This window comes from Electrophorus electricus, chromosome 16 (genome assembly GCF_013358815.1).
Source record: "Electrophorus electricus isolate fEleEle1 chromosome 16, fEleEle1.pri, whole genome shotgun sequence".
In the NCBI taxonomy this organism is placed as follows: Eukaryota; Metazoa; Chordata; class Actinopteri; order Gymnotiformes; family Gymnotidae; genus Electrophorus; species Electrophorus electricus.
This window is the reverse complement of record NC_049550.1, coordinates 8,701,376-8,711,375: the sequence shown is the minus strand read 5'-3', so window position 1 is coordinate 8,711,375 and position 10,000 is coordinate 8,701,376. Positions and strand designations below refer to the sequence as shown.

Genomic DNA, 10,000 nt, shown 5'->3' with positions numbered 1-10,000 from the left:
CAGGTGTTGGGTATGAGTGTCAGTGTGTGCGTGCAGGTGTTGTGTATGAGTGTCAGTGTGTGCGTGCAGCTGTTGTGTATGAGTGTGTGTGTGCGTGCAGGTGTTGTGTATGAGTGTCAGTGTGTGCGTGCAGCTGTTGTGTATGACTGTGTGTGTGCATGCAGGTGTTGTGTATGAGTGTCAGTGTGTGCATGCAGGTGTTGGGTATGAGTGTCAGTGTGTGCGTGCAGCTGTTGTGTATGACTGTGTGTGTGCATGCAGGTGTTGTGTATGAGTGTCAGTGTATGCGTGCAGCTGTTGTGTATGAGTGTCAGTGTGTGTGTGCAGCTGTTGTGTATGAGTGTCAGTGTGTGCATGCAGGCGTTGGGTATGAGTGTCAGTGTGTGCGTGCAGGTGTTGTGTATGAGTGTCAGTGTGTGCGTGCAGCTGTTGTGTATGAGTGTGTGTGTGCGTGCAGGTGTTGTGTATGAGTGTCAGTGTGTGCGTGCAGCTTTTGTGTATGACTGTGTGTGTGCATGCAGGTGTTGTGTATGAGTGTCAGTGTGTGCGTGCAGGTGTTGTGTATGAGTGTCAGTGTGTGCGTGCAGCTGTTGTGTATGAGTGTCAGTGTGTGCATGCAGCTGTTGTGTATGAGTGTCAGTGTGTGCATGCAGCTGTTGTCTATGAGTCAGTGTGTGCGAGTGTCAGCGTGTGTGTGCAGGTGTTGTGTATGAGTGTCATTGTGTGCGAGTGTCAGTGTGTGCGTGCAGGTGTTGTGTATGAGTGTCAGTGTGTGCGTGCAGGTGTTGTGTATGAGTGTCAGTGTGTGCGAGTGTCAGTGTGTGCGTGCAGGTGTTGTGTATGAGTGTCAGTGTGTGCGTGCAGGTGTTGTGTATGAGTGTCAGTGTGTGCATGCAGCTGTTGTGTATGAGTGTCAGTGTGTGCGAGTGTCAGCGTGTGTGTGCAGGTGTTGTGTATGAGTAGGTGTTTTTCCTATTCCTAGCATTACATTTCAGTTCCAAATGTGTTGTCCTAAGAGAATCCAATTCCTCAGTCCTCCTTTTACAAACACAGAATACTTGGAAATCCATCTTCCACACCATTACACACACACACACACACACACACACACACACACACACACACACACACACACACATGCATGCACACAGAGACATACACACACAGAGAGACTAAAGGACCAAAAGGGACATTCCACCATTTGTCACTGACCTGTGTAGACCATGGCAGTTTGTTCAATAGGGTTACACTTCCAAACTCTACCAAGTCTGCACGCTGTCTCTCAAGGGGGGTTTGTGCTTTTTGGAAAATGTATGGAAAACCGCTTTCTACCATTGGTTCCCTGCTCTCTGAAACTTAGATAGTAGCCAGTGTTCCAAAATCCCCGTTCTACACTTCACGGACACGTAAATAATTGGAACACATCCCATGTCTCATGTCCGGCAACATTTCAATATGCGTTTCTGCACCGACCCTGCAGAGTAAATTTCCGTTCTCTCTCTCTCTTTTGTGTCTTTGGTTATTTCTCCATTAGTGAGGCATATTTGGTCCCATGTGCGTCGGCTTGGACATAATAATGCTTGCACAGGTCATTGTTTTGGGGAAGGTCCAGCTCTCACCCCACCCCCACCACCTTTGATTACCGCACACTCCGAATGAGAAATCACACACTCCGAATGAGAAATGCTCCAATTTCAATGCAAGTATGTCTGCCATACAATTACTGGATTAATCATTTTATTCTATTACCAAACCTCCAGAGAGAGAAAGACTCCAGAGTGAGAGAGAGAGTGAATGAGAGAGAAAGAGAGAGCATGAGAGAGAGTGAGAGAGAGAGAGAGAGAGAGAGAGAGAGAGAGAGAAGGGGGTGAGCTGGCTGCGTTAAGGATTGCTATTCTGTAGCATTTTCTGAGCGGCTTGAGGTCAAGGGGTCACGACTCTTAATTACATTCTAATGGCACAGAGATGGCCAGAAGAGGAGGAGGAGGAGGAGGAGGAGGAAGAGAAGGAAAAAGGGAACAAATGCAGAATGATACTGCGGGAAATTATAGCTTTTAGTAATGTTGCAGACCCCCCCCCATACAGTGCCAATGAGACCCACAATCAGACATAGCCGAGGTCTTCGCCCGGGTCCCCAATTATAACAGTTGCGGATGAGAGCTCCTCGAGAGAAATAACACCGCTCTGGAATTACATACCCTACACGTGGAGGCAGACGACAGGCCAGTGACACAACAGGAAGCGAGGAAAGTTGGGTCTGAGTTTATTCATGCCTCCCAAACACGCGGTTCTCGTGCTTTTCAAAAATCCCTTCACACTTTACACTCTTCTTGTTTCAGCTGACTACATCCTTGGCCTACTGATTACACCTGAACCCGTGAGAGGAAGGATATCGGAAAATACCCGTGAGTGATCGGAAGGTGTGTCTCTGTGTGTGTTGGGGGGGGGGGGCTTATTTGAAACTCCTTTTATAAGTGACATACAGACTGATATGCCATAATAGCAGTGGAATGCTACTCACCACACACACTGGGCCCGAGTGTGGGGGGAGTGACCCTAACCCTACCGTGGTCCCCCTCATTTCAGGGGAGCACCACTGGAGAAACAAACATAATCTTAGAAACATTACCATGTCTAGTCCTTTGCAGTCAATGACTGCCTGAAGACATTACTAGACATAAGTGTTTGCCCTGAGGATGGGCTGCCAGACCTGGAATGCAGCCACACACACACACACACAAACACACACACAGACCTTCAGCCTGGTCTTCAGAAATGCATGTTCAGTGGGATTCGGGCCAGGAGATGACAAGTCAGGGGTGGCTCATGTTGCGGTCATATTCTTGCCATTCGGTGCCATCATTCTGTTCCAGGTGCTGTCTGAGCTGAGAAAAACAAGCCGCTGCTCTGGGCTTCATTGTAACAAACCACACAGTCGAAGTGCCTAATATTTAGATGTACATGTCTACACATCTAAATGTTTTATTCTGGTTTTTGTTGTTTTCAGCCTTGGGATGGCCTGTTTTAATGGCAGAAATGTTTCTTTGTTTGCTAACGGACACAAATTCAGACTTATTTCTAGACATTTTGTCAGGTCTCCACAGACTGCATTGCGTTGACTGAGCTAACACTGCTTCTCATGCAGACGTTTAGGGGACCTAAATTGCTATCGTTTCATGGGACATTGATTCCAGTATTGAGTCTCTATGTATTTTCTGTGTGTGTGTGTGTGTGTGTGTGTCTAAGTAATATTCTAAGTATTGTCCAGTGGAGTCCAGTAATATTCATATATGCCATAGGTGGATTACACAGGCATTTATGTTTAGTTTATTTTAGACACAAATTAAGACTTTAAGACGTTTATTACACGGCAATCAAGAATTGTGCCCTTTCAGGCAGATAACATTAGCCCTCTCTTGGGAACTCACACATTCTATCTAGCTGTGCGACAGTGAAATTGTTCCTCCCCATGCCTTCCTTCACGCAGGCCCCCTGTGGTTTCTACTCTTTAAACAAACCCTCCATGACCCCAAATACAGCAGTGAAATGGGGGCCTTATAATCACTTGGTGGGCCTCTACTGAAAACCGATCTCCTTTTTACCTCCACGACCAAACATGCACGAGAGAGGGGTGCGCCAATGTTGACATTTTACCGCGAGAACTCCCCCCTCCCACCCCACCCCCCACCCCCACCCCCACCCTCACACCATCCCTCAAATAACACGAGACGTCTGTGTCTGATTTGGTATTCATCCGGTGGGGTCGCATATTAATCAAGTGGCCCCCACGTTAGCCAGTCTCATCCTGCCGTTCCACCTGCCAATCTGCATATCCGCATATTATGGAGCCGAGGCCCACTGCTATAGCTCCCCCCCCCCCCCCCTTTAATTTCCTACCGGAGCAGATAATGATCTGCTTGTTGAAGCTGAGGGGAACCTTTGTCATGGCGAGGGCTGATATTTTCGGGTGGTGTGTGTGTGTGGGGGGGGGGTTAGACGGCACTCTGATTAATACCATGTTGAGCAGATTCCGTCGGGCCTCATTTCATTACGCGTGAGGTGATGAGATGTGGCACTCTCCACGCTCTCCCGCTGCCTCCGCCGACGCTGGCCTTTTTTTTTTTTTAGAGATTTATTGGTTTTTGTTTTCTAGTTTAATATGGCGAAAAAATTATCTGCACAGCACAATGGGTGTCAGGACCAGAGAGGAAGAGGATGGAGGAGGAAGAGGAAACGTATCCGCCGCCGGTTCAGCAGACGGTAACGGGGGAAGACGGTGCAAGACACCAAACGTTACGAACGAAAATTTGTTTTGGGCTCTAAAGAGCTCGGTATCACAGACACAATGACATATGGGTATTAGACCTTTAACTGGTTAGTGGTTGGTCTATAGACCACGAACCCCTGTAGCTCTTCAAAATGAGCATGGTCACTTCACCGCTGGTCTGATGGTCCAATCCAGTGACCTGCCACTTCCACCCCTTGCCTGCCAGGTTATTTCTGCTCAGATCTTTTTCGCAAGTTCTTGAAGTGCTCCGAGTCTCAGTAGCCCTTTCCACAACATACGCAGAGTTATACAATATGATTCCAATGAATGTCACAGCACCGATAACAAGTTGGAGTGACTAGGCTTGGATTACTGGTGCCATAGGGACCACTGGCTGTTGTCTGGAAAACATGAGAATGTTTTTATCCCTCCCTCGGAGAAAAGCCCCGTAGGGAGCCTCGGGGGCTGTGGCTTGTTGCCTTCTTACGTCACCGCCTGAGAAAAAGAAATTGATTTGGCCATGCTGAAATCCTGCAGGAGTTACACAACTGGCCTTCTCTTAATTAAACCTCTAGGGTTACAGTTAGGGTTCTCTTAAACGTGCCTTCTCTTAATTAAACCGCTATGGTTACAGTTAGGGTTCTCTTAAACGTGCCTTCTCTTAATGAAACCGCTAGAGTTACAGTTAGGGTTCTCTTAAACGTGCCTTCTCTTAATGAAACCGCTAGAGTTACAGTTAGGGTTCTCTTAAACGTGCCTTCTCTTAATGAAACCGCTAGAGTTACAGTTATGGTTCTCTTAATCGTGCCTTCTCTTAATTAAACCTCTAGGGTTACAGTTAGGGTTCTCTTAAACGTGCCTTCTCTTAATGAAACCGCTAGAGTTACAGTTAGGGTTCTCTTAAACGTGCCTTCTCTTAATTAAACCGCTAGAGTTACAGTTAGGGTTCTCTTAAACGTGCCTTCTCTTAATTAAACTGCTATGGTTACAGTTATGGTTCTCTTAATCGTGCCTTCTCTTAATTAAACCACTAGGGTTACAGTTAGGGTTCTCTTAAACGTGCCTTCTCTTAATTAAACCTCTAGGGTTACAGTTAGGGTTTTCTTAAACGTGCCTTCTCTTAATTAAACCTCTAGGGTTACAGTTAGGGTTCTCTTAAACGTGCCTTCTCTTAATGAAACCGCTAGAGTTACAGTTAGGGTTCTCTTAAACGTGCCTTCTCTTAATGAAACCGCTAGAGTTACAGTTAGGGTTCTCTTAAACGTGCCTTCTCTTAATTAAACTGCTATGGTTACAGTTATGGTTCTCTTAATCGTGCCTTCTCTTAATTAAACCACTAGGGTTACAGTTAGGGTTCTCTTAAACGTGCCTTCTCTTAATTAAACCTCTAGGGTTACAGTTAGGGTTTTCTTAAACGTGCCTTCTCTTAATTAAACCTCTAGGGTTACAGTTAGGGTTCTCTTAAACGTGCCTTCTCTTAATTAAACCGCTAGGGTTACAGTTAGGGTTCTCTTAAATGTGCCTTCTCTTAATTAAATCTCTTTGAAAAGGAAGAGAAATTTGTTTGTCGTTAGGCAGCACCGGTGGGGTTCCATGTCTTCTTGGCTCTTTTGGGGCCTTAGGTGTGACGTTTTAGTGCTGTGTAATTTTACTCCACTGAGTATTATGACTGGTGAAATGAGCACAGCAGTGGTGGTGTAGGGAAATGTGTAACAACACCACTTCCATGATGAGGGGTGTGTGTGTGTGTAGCATCTGGTCCCCATCTGAGCGAGTACTCCCTGATGATTCCAGTGATTCTTGGGCCAACGCTGCATTCACCTTGCTCTGTAACATGCCTGAAATTGTAAGTCGCTTTGGGCAAGAGTGTCTTCCAAAGGTAATGAATGTAATGAATGTAATGTCACATCAGTTTCATCCCCAAAAAGGGACTGTTGGGCAATAAATTGTCTTCACAATTTTTATCTTTCTAGAAATAATTTTTCCTCCAAATGTATTTTGACCTATCGACAATAGGAACGTAATCCGTTCATGTCTTGGGCGTGAATTCTTCCCAGTGGAGGCGTGGTGAAAAAGGTTTGGTTCTTTTATGGATGCAAGGGGGAAATCCCACTTTGGTTGTGGGTCAGAGAGGGTGGAATCAACATGGAAGTACATTTCATTATGCTAACACTCTGCTACAGACTCTTCACCCCTGCCCTTGACAATGGAACCACTATGTTACATATGTTATTCTAATTTCATGAAGAGGCACACACACAGACACACACACACACTTACACACAACCTTTCATTCTGCCTGCCATCTTCTCAACAGGCTCTTTGGACTTTTCTAAAGGACACTAAATGAGGCATCAAAACTGCATCAATCACAAGAAAGCCCCCCCGATCACCCAAACCCTCACCTGACACACTCTGGAACCCTACCCCACTTCCTCCATGTGACTGAAGTTCATCTCACTTAATCCGGCCAATTGGTGACAGGTTTGCAAATGCCGGGTGACAGATTTTCTTTTTATTGCTTCATTACTAATGACAGCTCGTTGTGCGTTGCTGCTGCCCTTAGTCGCCGCCTCGCTCGAGGCTCATTGTAACGTACGGGGGAATTAGGGTTGAAAGAGACAAAGATTCCCTACCAGGGAATCTTGGTGACCACAGCTGCCGGCGGCTCAGCTAAGCAAACATTAGGGCGGATGAAAAGCTTTACATGAATGCTAATACATTTACTTCATTGACCAGGCTGACCGCCAAGGAGGACACACACACACAAAAAAAGAGAGGACGCCATAGTATAACAAAACATCAAATTCTGCTCAGTCCAGTGACGGACACACAATGGCGTTGGGCAAGAATGCTCGGTGCAGACACTTCCTGTAGCTGCCTGATTCTAAATGGAAAGGGAATCAGGCTTAAGTCAATTACAGTAATAAATTGGTAATGAATTCGCCATATGTCACGCAGGAGGAATAGGCTTGGTATCTGCAGATATTTATCTGGAACTTGCTTAATCAGGACCACGAGCTACATTAATTATGTTCTGGAAACATGGTTAGCAAATCGTTGAATGGTGGTGAAAATGAGTCGGTAGCGAGAGCTTGGAGGGGAACACCAAGACTGATAATGCCTGATAATGTTAATAATCCTGATTCCGAGCTGAAGTCTGCTGCACTTAGACGCCAAGCTGGGCTTTGTAAAACAGCCTCCCGGTCGTTTACTAAACGGCTTCACATTTAGCCTCTTTAATGGGAATGCAAGCCGAAGCAGTGTCCAGATGACAGTGGGTTAAACGATCGAGACCCGGACACAGATTGGCCCACAGAGACTAAGATATAACTTGGTTTGCCCATCAAATCCCCATCTGTCATACCTTATGCCATAACTGTCATCCAATTCGCAATGTGATTGTCAGAGCCTAGTCCTATCTAGGAAAAATGCTTTAGTGGTTGGTATCTGCCCATACAAAAGGAGACTTTTTCCCCCCCATACGTCCCTTATCTTGATGTTTCCAGAAATTACATTTCATTCTCATTTTGATATGTGGAGTGCTTCTTCATAGCTCTGGGTTTCTGGGCATCCACTAACGGTAGTCTAGGCTTGCCCACTAAGCTAGCCTGCTTGACCGAGCCACCCAATCCATTTTACTTCAAACACAGGCGTGAGCCAAAGTTAATTAGCCTAAAATGGGTTTATGCGCAAATGAACGGATAATATGGGATAATACACTAGCTCACAGGCAGTTAGCCGCAAGGCCGAGGCTTTATTAGCGGTGGCTGACGTTCACGCTGCGACTAGCGTTAGCATGCTAATTGTGAAGGCTGTAATTAGCTGCGCGGAGAGAGAGGTGAGTGGCCTGGAGGGGAAGCATCCATTCACTCGCGCAACGTCAGGCGCAGACGACGGGCAAGGCAGGGGAGAAATGCAAATCTGCCGTTCTCCCATTGTTGCCGGCAGACCTTGGAAGAGACGGGAGCGTACCGGGAGAGGCAAAGAGGGCAAGAGATAGAGAGAGCAGGAGAGAGTGGGAGAGAGCGGGAGAGGGAGTGGGAGAGAGTGGGAGAGAGCGGGAGAGGGAGAGGGAGAGAGTGGGAGAGAGCGGGAGAGAGCGGGAGAGAGCGGGAGAGGGAGAGGGAGAGAGTGGGAGAGAGCGGGAGAGAGTGGGAGAGAGCGGGAGAGGGAGTGGAGTAGAGCAAAAGAGGATGAAAGGATGAGAGGCAGTACGGGGGGAGGGGGAGGAGAAAGAGATGGAGTGAGATGGAGAAGGGCTAGGTGGAAAAATGAAATACAGAAAGAAAAATACACACAAAAAAATTAGATTTGAATTCAGAGGCCGGAGGGAGAGATGGCGAGAGGCAGAGATTGGGAGAGAGTTCCTTCTCATTGTTTACGAGTGTTTGGTGAATAATAACCTCATTAGAGATATCGGGGTGGTACTGAGTTTCAGCTGAACATTAAGGTCAGGACCACTGCATTCAGAGCTTTTTTTAATGCTAAAAATTGTCTCCAAAATTGTTCAAATTTGCGAAGGTTTTGCACACACAAGCGTGCTCCGCTATGACCCTTTTTGGGTGGAAGAGCCTGAACCAAATTAACAGGCACTGTCAGGTCAGTATTCGGGCCTCGAAAACATATAGATTTTGCCGTGGACCAATGATTACGCCTCCTGACACACTCATAATCACAGCCCGGCGTGGCCTGACCCCACTGCCTGCTGCTGCTGCGCTGTTTGCAGTTGATGTCACCCGGAGTATGACCCAACAGCTTCTACTGCCTTTTCAGTGGACGGCTACAATCAAAGGTCAGCGGACCCGTCTCGTCTGAAGGCTCGCTCAAATGGTGGAGACTGCCAACCCGCGGACCGCAGGGGACGGGGGCGGTCGTAGGGAGCAGGGCGGGGAGTGGGCATCCTTGTGGTGCCGCACCTAGAGCGTCGTTAACCGTGAAGGGGGGGGGGGGGTCAGGGTCTTTGTGAATAAAACACGTCTGATCTTTCACCTCGTAGTGCGGCATGGGTTAGCAGACAGAGGCCTGGAGAGGAAACACAAACATGGGGATGGCATTAGACTGTCCTGCCTTTACCCGCCGCGCCGTCAGACTCGACTCAGTCCCGCTCGGCTGAACGCACGTTTAAATGTGATTCGAATGCCGTGCGCCCTAACGGTTCTAGCATGTTTCAAACTGGGTTTTTCGTTTGTTTGTTTATTGTTTAAATTTGGTGTTTTGAATGATACCCACTGAGATTTTTCAAGCGGGTGTTGTGAGTGAGATAGGCTGTGTTGAACGGGTCTGAACAACATGGGCTAACGATGGTTGAATCTACAAGGTGTATGCATGGATAACACAGTAATTATGTTTGATAAAGAGATTCAATCATCCAAACAGATTCAATCAAACAGGTGCTACTGATGAGTAGAAGCAATGATGGGCTCCCTGAATGATGAAGCAATGATGAGCTTACTGCCAAGGTTCAAAGGATTTTACTACGGTTTGAGTAGTTATCTTTAATTCTGTTTGTAAGGCTGGCTTGGTTCGTAAAGTTGTATTGTAGCAGCCAAGTTCTGCCTGCAGTGTCCAGAAATCGGAGATGAACAGGGGCTGGGCAGAGCTGGGAGCCATAGAGATATTTAATTCAGTCTGTAAAGTTAGTCCAGTTTGTAACCCTGTTCAAAACATGTCAGAAATTGGAGTATAAACTTTAATGAAATTTTTACATTTGGCACACAACCTTAGCCAGAG

General features: G+C 46.8%; 1 long non-coding RNA gene across 2 annotated transcripts in view; it reads left to right on the top strand.

The window, feature by feature from the left end:
* LOC113577480 overlaps positions 1 to 10,000 on the top strand; it is a 59,704-nt gene that overhangs the window by 44,938 nt on the left and 4,766 nt on the right. The gene's annotated exons all lie outside the window — the stretch shown is intronic.